This window comes from Bos taurus, chromosome X (genome assembly GCF_002263795.3).
Source record: "Bos taurus isolate L1 Dominette 01449 registration number 42190680 breed Hereford chromosome X, ARS-UCD2.0, whole genome shotgun sequence".
In the NCBI taxonomy this organism is placed as follows: Eukaryota; Metazoa; Chordata; class Mammalia; order Artiodactyla; family Bovidae; genus Bos; species Bos taurus.
In genome coordinates this window covers 21,640,015-21,649,409 of record NC_037357.1, presented here as the reverse complement: position 1 = coordinate 21,649,409, position 9,395 = coordinate 21,640,015, and positions in this window count along the sequence as shown.

The window sequence follows — 9,395 nt, the reverse complement described above, 5'->3', positions numbered from 1 at the left end:
TTCCCATTGAGATAGAATATTTATGTATTGGATATGTTTTCCAAAAATCACCAGGAACTTTGAGACTCTGACTTTATACCATGCAATCTGGTCAAAAAGACATTTCTTGCTTTGTTTGGAATTTAAAGGAACACTGGAAAGAACTAGAATGGAAGTAGACTGTTTCTATAACAACCAGTTGATCTTCACAGTGTTTATGGTTTTAAGTTACTACTTGCATGCAATTATGTTGAAATAATGAATTAACAGTTGATTGATTGAATGCTACAGGTGGTTTGCAAATCACTTTGCTTTTTGACAAGACTCAAGCTTCTTCTTCTTTCACATGGTTTAACTTAATTCAAACTGGTACTTTTTGTTCTCCCCACTTGTATATATGCAGTCAGACAAGTACTAGGCATAAAATAGGTGCTCAATAAATATTTGAAATATAAACCAGAGTTACCAGTTGGCCTAGCCTTTAAGTCAGATAAACATTTAATATCCAGTTGTTATGATTACTTATTCTTTTCTTGAATATTTCCAAGCTATTCACTATAGCCATTAAGCTAAGACAATCATAATTAAGTTAACTGCTCACTGCCAAACTTGGTTTCAAATTCTCAACTTCAGGAGGATCAATGAATTAGAGAATTAAAAGGTGTCATGTAGGATAATTGGTTCTTACAGGAAGAGTTACCTCATTGCTTCCACAATTAACACAAAAGTAGGTATAATGAAGACTAAGTATTTTCGTGAAGTTAGGTCATTAACAATGGATTAGGAATAGAATCCAATTTCCTCCTCTACCCGTGATATATTGGGCATCACTATTATCCTTTCGGTAATGAGGAAAAGAGTATTACACTTTGTTCCCTTCCTTGGTAACATCCCGATGACTAAGTGGATATTTCAATAGAGGATTAAGGTCAAATTTAAAACTCAGAATGCATTTAAAGTACATATATGCCTTTCCAAAGAAATGGAGGCCTATTTATCCACTATCAGGACCAGTCAAGACTAATGTTGACCACAGGACTAGGAAAGGAATTTAACAGAGTTCTTTCCTCCTTCTCTACCACAATATTAAAGTTCAAATTTGGAATCCAGTGGTTGGTTAGTCCCATACTCAATCAAGCCACATTCCCATGTCCTTCTGCTACATTTCACCCACTCCAGTCATCCATCATTAGTGTTTATTAATTCTATGGCAGCTCTTCACCACTCTATCCCTGTTCCCACTGGTTGGAGACCAAATAACAAGTGGAGTTTGTCTTCTCTATCCAGAGGTAAGCCTTAATTCAGTGCATAGTGACTCAGAGGGCTCTAACACTGGATTTGTGGACTAGCATGTAAGAGGCTGTCTTTCCCCTGGAAGTGACAGATGATGTTCTGAAATGCTATGAACCAGAGACTTACTGCCATGAGCTGGACTGTTCACTTACTAGCTTTTAGCACTCCAGTGGGAATTCAGATTTAAATGCAAGTAGGAAATGAGTTTTAAAGGCACAATCAGTTCTTTGGAAACGTGCTATCATTTCTTCAAGAGAATTTTATGTTAATTTATTTATTATTTTATTTCCTTAAAACTCTTCTACCCAAATTAAAATGTTGCTCTAGAAAAACACCCATTCCATGGGTGAAGTCTTTTACTCTTTCTAAAGTCATGATAAGTGACATTAAAATATGAAAAACAGGTGCATTCCCTAGATAAGTTTATTGAATTTCTGCATCATTCTTGCTCTCAATTATTCTGAAGATAGCAGGACCAGAAAAATGATGAACTTTTCATTTTGAATGGCATTCAGCATTGGCTTGATATTTCGTAATGAAGCAAAGGTCTTAAAAATATTCCAAAGAGTAAATGGCTAGCAAATGCTTTACTTGTGATGTATTTCATTTTTATGGCCCTCTGTTGGGAAAGGGAGTCTTTAAAATAAGGGAAAACTTAAAATTCATTGATCTAACATCTAAGTCTACAATTGTCAAATGGAGCTGCTAATCAGAATGTGTGTATTAAATATCTTGTTTTCCTTGTGCTGGAACTCAGGAGAGTGTGGTACAGTGGGAACATCAACCAGGAAGTAGACACCTGAGTCCTTGTCTGTATTCTGCCACCCATTAGCTATATAACCAAGAGCAAACAGCTTAACTTCTTAATCTGTGTATCTGCACACTGAACTATTATGGAACCCAGTGAGATATGGACTCATATATGAAAAAAGCTTTGTGAACTGTGGAAAAATATACTAATGAAAAGTCACACCTAAGATTTTTGCAAACTGTAGAGTACCATGTACACAAAGACTTAGAAATCACATTTGATCTTTTTACGTTACCAATGAGCAGAGATAATTTCAAATGAAAGGAGTCCTGAGACAATTACTTTTTTTACTGTTTCTATTTTTTGAAGTTCCATGTATAGCTAAGAAATATCAAAACATTTTTATAAGAATTGAGGTGCTGTTCTATACATCAGTGTCTCTTTTGCTGTCTCGTACACAGGGTTATTGTTATCATCTTTCTAAATTCCATATATATGCGTTAGTATACTGTATTGGTGTTTTTCCTTCTGGCTGACTTCACTCTGTATAATAGGCTCCATGTGGGAGAGGGAGAGGGTGGGAAGATTTGGGAGAATGGCATTGAAACATGTAAAATATCATGTATGAAACGAGATGCCAGTCCAGGTTCGATGCACGATACTGGATGCTTGGGGCTGGTGCACTGGGACGACCCAGAGGGATGCTATGGGGAGGGAGGAGGGAGGAGGGTTCAGGATGGGGAACACATGTATACCTGTGATGGATTCATTTTGATATTTGGCAAAACTAATACAATTATGTAAAGTTTAAAAATAAAATAAAATTTAAAAAAAAAAGAAATACATTAACAACATTTATCTGAAACAAACAAAAAAAAAAGAATTGAGGTGCTTTAAATTTTTAATATACACACAATAAACCTGTATGTATCCTTTGAAACTCTGTGAAAAACCCAGAGACCCTGGTTAAATGGCTCTTCTAGATCTCATCTTGTACAGTAAGTTCACTACATACAAACCTTTGACTTGGAAACTTTCAAAGATCATGTAAGTTATTTCAGATGTCTGGTGTACATTGTCATGGGCATCCTCTCAAAGTGATCATGCTTTTGCGAGTGGGAAGTGGTAGTCATTCAGTCATGTCCAACTCTTTGTGACCCCATGGTCTGTCCATGGAATTCTTCAGGCAAGAATACTGGAATGGGTTCCTATTTCCTTCTCTGGGGGGTCTTCCTGACCCAGAGATCGAATCTGGGTCTCCTGCATTGCAGGCAGATTCTTTACCATTTGAGTTACCAGGGAGACCCAGTATATAGAGTGCATTAGTGCAGTATCTTTATTTCAAGCCCAGGATGTCTGGAAGCAAGCATAAACACAGAGGTGATGTAGTTGGTACAGTGTAGCCAGTTGTGTTAGCGGGGTACCTAGGCTAACTTTGTTGAGCTTACAAACAAATTGAACTTACACTCTCTTGGGATGGAACTTGTTTGCTTGTTAGGGACTTACTGTAATATATCTTGCTAGTGATTTACTACACAGGTGTCATGCCTGGTGCTTTTATACTAATTACTTTCTGTGTTCAAGTTTCAGAATAGGAGAAATGGAAATTAAAGTCTTCCTTTTCTCACTGTATAAATAGACCATGTACCCTACTCCAAGTTTATGGCAGGGCTAGAAATGCAGAGCAAACTGAAGAGAACGGGAAGCATTGAGAGTACGTAGGCAAATATCAGAATACTCCCTTGTTTCCCCTACTATGATTCAGTCAATAGAAGGTCATCCCAGAAACCACTCTGAGGGAGCCCAGTTCCTTCGAAGGAGGAAAAAAAAAATCACACTAAGAATGATGATTCAGCCTCAGAGTGGTGTCACATTCAAGAAACCTACATATAATTCTGAATTTTACTCAAATATTTCAAAAAACATTCTAAATGCTATAATTAAGAACCCCCCAAACACCTTTAAAAGCTCCCGTTCCCTCCATTTCTCCCATGCCTTCAGCTCCTACAAGCACTCAGAACTCTACAAGAAACCAAGGCTTCATGAGCTCTTCCCTATGCCAAATCTATTTTGCCACGTGTCTTAAGGTTGTAAGATAAAATATGGTGGTGATTTAGTTGCTAAGTTGTGTCCGACTCTTGCAAACCCATGGACTGTAGCTCACCAGGCTGCTCTGTTCATGAGATTTTCCAGGCAAGAATACTGGAGTGGGTTGTCATTTCCTTCTCCAGGAGATCTTCCCAACCCAGGAATCAAACCTGGGTCTCCTGCATTGCAGGCAGATTCTTTCCAACTGAGCTATAAGAGAAGCCCAAGATAAAATACAGGGGCAGAGTTAAATTGGAATCTCAAATAAACAATGACTCTTTATTGGTATACTACAGCCCATGAAATATTTGGGACAGATGTATAGTAAAAAGATTGTTTGCTGTTTATCTGAAACTTATATTTAATCAAGTGTCCTGTATCTTTATCCGCTAAATATGGAAACTCGAACCTGTACCCGAGAAGGGCCACCAATGCTATGCTCCCACCCACTGGCCCCACTGGCCCCACTGTACCAACAGACATCAGAGAACCTGGAGGCCCCATGTGCACCGGTTTGCTCTTGATCACAGTGGATGCAAGGACAAAAGCTACTTGGGAGGCATTATTCCTCCCTCCCTCTCTGTGCCTTTTTTTTTTTAACCATAAATTCTCCTCATGGAGAATTTCTGGTGAATAAAATTCTCCTCATTATACATCACAGGAACTGAACTCAGAAGTGTAAGAGAAAATCCCCCAAGGGACCTGGAAGAGACCAAAAGTTAAAATGAAAACAAACACTGATATAGATCTGATAGACAGAATGCCTGATGAACTAAGGATGGAGGTCTGTGACACTGTACAGGAGGCAGGGATCAAGACCATCCCCATGGAAAAGAAATGCAAAAAAGCAAAATGGCTGTCTGGGGAGGCCTTACACATAGCTGTGAAAAGAAGAGAAGTGAAAAGCAAAGGAGAAAAGGAAAGATATAAGCATCTGAATGCAGAGTTCCAAAGAATAGCAAGAAGAGATAAGAAAGCCTTCCTTAGCGGTTAATGCAAAGAAATAGAGGAAAACAACAGAATGGGAAAGACTAGAGAGCTCTTCAAGAAAATTAGAGATACCAAGGGAACATTTCATGCAAAGATGGGCTCGATAAAGGACAGAAATGGTAGGGACCTAATAGAAGCAGAAGATATTAAGAAGAGGTGGCAAGAACACACAGAAGAACTGTACAAAAAAGAGCTTCATGACCCAGATAATCATGATGGTGTGATCACTCACCTAGAGCCAGATATCCTGGAATGGGAAGTCAAGTGGGCTTTAAGAAGCATCACTACAAACAAAGCTAGTGGAGGTGATGGAATTCCAGTTGAGCTATTTCAAATCCTGAAAGATGATGCTGTGAAAGTGCTGCACTCAATATGCCAGCACATTTGGAAAACTCAGGAGTGGCCACAGGACTGGAAAAGGTCAGTTTTCATTCCAATCCCAAAAAAAGGCAATGCCAAAGAATGCTCAAACTACCACACAATTGCACTCATCTCACATGCTATTAAAGTAATGCTGAAAATTCTCCAAGCCAGGCTTAAATAGTACGTGAACCATGAACTTCCAGATGTTTAAGCTGGTTTTAGAAAAGGCAGAGGAACCAGAGATCAAATTGCCAACATCTGCTAGATCATCAAAAAAGCAAGAGAGTTCCAGAAAAACATCTATTTCTGCTTTATTGACTATGCCAAAGCCTTTGACTGTGTGGATCACAATAAAATGTGGAAAATTCTGAAAGAGATGGGAATAGCAGACCACCTGACCTGCCTCTTGAGAAACCTGTATGCAGGTCAGGAAGCAACAGTTAGAACTGGACGTGGAACAACAGACTGGTTCCAAATAGGAAAAGGAGTACGTCAAGGCTGTATATTGTCACCCTGCTTATTTAACTTATATGCAGAGGACATCATGAGAAATGCTGGGCTGGAGGAAGCACAAGCTGGAATCAAGATTGCCAGGAGAAATATCAATAACCTCAGATATGCAGATGACACCACCCTTATGGCAGAAAGTGAAGAAGAACTAAAGAGCCTCTTGATGAAAGTGAAAGAGGAGAGTGAAAAAGTTGGCTTAAAGCTCAACATTCAGAAAACTGAGATCATGGCATCTGGTCCCATCACTTCATGGCAGATAGATGGGGAAACAGTGGAAACAGTGGCTGATTTCATTTTTCTGGGCTCCAAAATCACTGCAGATGGTGATTGCAGCCATGAAATTAAAAGACGCTTACTCCTTGGAAGGAAAGTTATGACCAACCTAGACAGCATATTAAAAAGCAGAGACATTACTTTGCCAACAAACGTCCATCTAGTCAAGGCTATGGTTTTTCCAGTGGTTATGTATGGATGTGAGAGTTGGACTATAAAGAAAGTTGAGCACCGAAGAATTGATGCTTTTGAACTGTGGTTTTGGAGAAGACTCTTGAGAGTCCCTTGGACTGCAAGGAGATCCAACCAGTCCATCCTAAAGGAGATCAGTCCTGGGTGTTCATTGGAAGGACAGATGTTGAAGCTGAAACTCCAATACTTTGGCCACCTGATGCGAAGAGCTGACTCATTGGAAATGACCCTGATGCTGGGAAAGATTGAGGGCAGGAGGAGAAGGGGACGACAGAGGATGAGATGGTTGGATGGCATCATTGACTTGATGGACATGGGTTTGAGTGGACTCTGGGAGTTGGTGATGGACAGGGAGGCCTGGAGTTTGCGGTTCATAGGGTTGCAAAGAGTCAGACATGACTGAGCGACTGAACTGAACTAATATATAGAAAGAGGTTATCATAGGGGAAGGGGTGGGGAGAGGGTGAAATAGTAAACGGCATCAAATGCGTGGTGACAGAAACTAAATTTTTGGTGGTGAGCACACTGTAATGTATAAAAAGCAGAAACAGAATTTTGTACACGTTAAACTTACATAATGTTATAGACCACTTTACCTTAATAAAAAATAAATCTAAAATTAAAAAAGAGAACAGCAGGTAAGGAAAATCTTAAATTCATCTGGATACAAATACTACTTGGATAGTTGGTGATATGTAAGGATTATCATTACATTTTTAGGCAAGCTAATGGTCTTGTGATTGTGTTTTACAAAAGACCTCCTTATATTTTAGACATACGTACTAATGTAGTTATGGATAAAATGGTTTGGTGTCTAGGATTTGCCTTAAAATAATCCGGTAGTGGGGAGAAAGAATATATGTGGATTTGTTATATTATTTTCTCTACTTCAGCATATGCTTGAATTTTCCAAAATACGCTTCTCAAAACTAAGCCAGTTTATCACCTAAATAGGCTCTTCTTTAGAAGAGGATGCTGGAAACATCTACATCATCCCAGTACACCAGAGAAAAGAGGCTGCCTGAAGGAGAACAGTGGCTGAGCTGAAACTAATCAGGGCCCAAATCAGTGCCTCTTTAGGGCCATTCCAGTTGGAAAAGGTTCTGATTTATTTGATATTGGAATCTTCAAAATAGACTTTGCAGTAACCAATCAGAGGCTCATATACAGAAATCTCCCTCCAGTGCCCATATAGAGAAAGTACAATTTGGATGAATGCTTGATGGGTAGAACCTGTTAATGCCAGAGCCTCCCCCAGGCACTAGTATATTTCTCCCAAAGTGTCTGTGGAGTGCTGTGTAGAAACAGTTTCTCATCAAAAGTGGTACTGGCATTGGGCTAGAATCCTAAATTACATTGCTGCTGCCTTAGTCCTCTATTTTTAGGAAGGAAAACCTTTTTGCCATAATGAACATTCAGGGGAAAAGGCAAATCCTGACAGCCTCAGGGACAGTTGTTGTCCTGAACAAAGTAGATCTAGAAATGTTTACATGAGCTGCATACAGAAGCCTTCCTCCTCAACTGCATAGGCAATCTTGATTTTATCTGGCTGTGGCCCCGTTTCTTTGATTTGCTTGGCCACAGTCCCCCCCACCCCCAAGTTTTGGCAGTTTTTACAGAATAAGAGAAGCACCAACTAAAGAAGGAAAAATTCATCAAATTGAAGTCCAATGAACCAGGGTTTGTTTTTTTTTCATTAAATATGGAATTTTTTAAAAATGCAAATGTATTCAAAATACGGTTTTGTATAGACATAGTGGGAGTAGGCAGGGATTTGTTTTCATTCAATTCAACTATAATATTTATTGAATAACACCTACATACCAGGAACTGAGTTCTGGAGTTTTTTTGGAAACAGACCTTATATACAGAAAAAGATAATATACAAAAAAAGATAGTTAATAATTACTTTCAAATTACCAGGTGTCTTCTACAGATTGTATGGAAAGTAAGGGTCCTCAGATTTTACTCATTTTGCTATCTGATTGTCACCTGATTTGGATGGAGTTGGAAGTTTGTTAGCAGTCCCAGTCAGTCAGTCAGATTCTTTGCAAACTTGCCTTTGTTTATGGCTACACAATGTCAGAATTGCTGGATGAAGACTGAAATGCTGACATATTTTTATTATTGAGTTCATCAGCCAGATATTGTAACTGGAAGTCACACACTGTGGTGATGAGAGCAAAGGACTTGGAGTTCAACATCTGAGCCGGAATTCCCATTGCACCAACTCATTAGACACTTGTCCTCAGAAGAAATTACTTAAACTTGATGGATCTCAGTTCTCTCAACAACACATGAGGCATAATAATGCAAGCATCATGAGGTTGTTGGGAGGACTCAGTGGCTTTATAACTGATGCTTTTTTGGCTTAGAAATTTTTTTATCTCTAAGTAACAGCTGTGCACTACTTCACCAGTCTAGGATCACATACTTGTCTTTAGAAGTAAAATTAATGATTTAGCACTCACTTTTTCACCACGAGAACCATTCTTTCCCCTCCAACACAGGGTTATTTCTATTGGCATAATCCCACTCCTCATTTCTAATAGCTCCCACTTGGCTCTTAACTTGGAAATCTGATATGCCCCCTTGATACTGGAGAAGGCTATCACTGACACCAGAACTTGCTTGCTTTGGGAAGGCCAAGTGGACTATGCCATCATGCCAAGGAGTATGAACCCATCCTCAAGAATTATGAAGAGACCTGACACCGCTGCTACCACCAAAATATCAGCATTACTACCACCATGTTTTCCATTAGGCCAACCCCACTTCTTTCAAGCACCTCTATAGAACAAGCAAAAGTGTTTGCTCTCATAGATACATTGTTAAAAGTAAACCATCCCACATACTGATTTTTCACCTCTTCATCACTGTGATGGCTTCATCGCTACTCCTGCAGTAATTTCCCATGCTCCAGAGAAGGAAGATAAAAGAGGAAATCCTCTCCTCC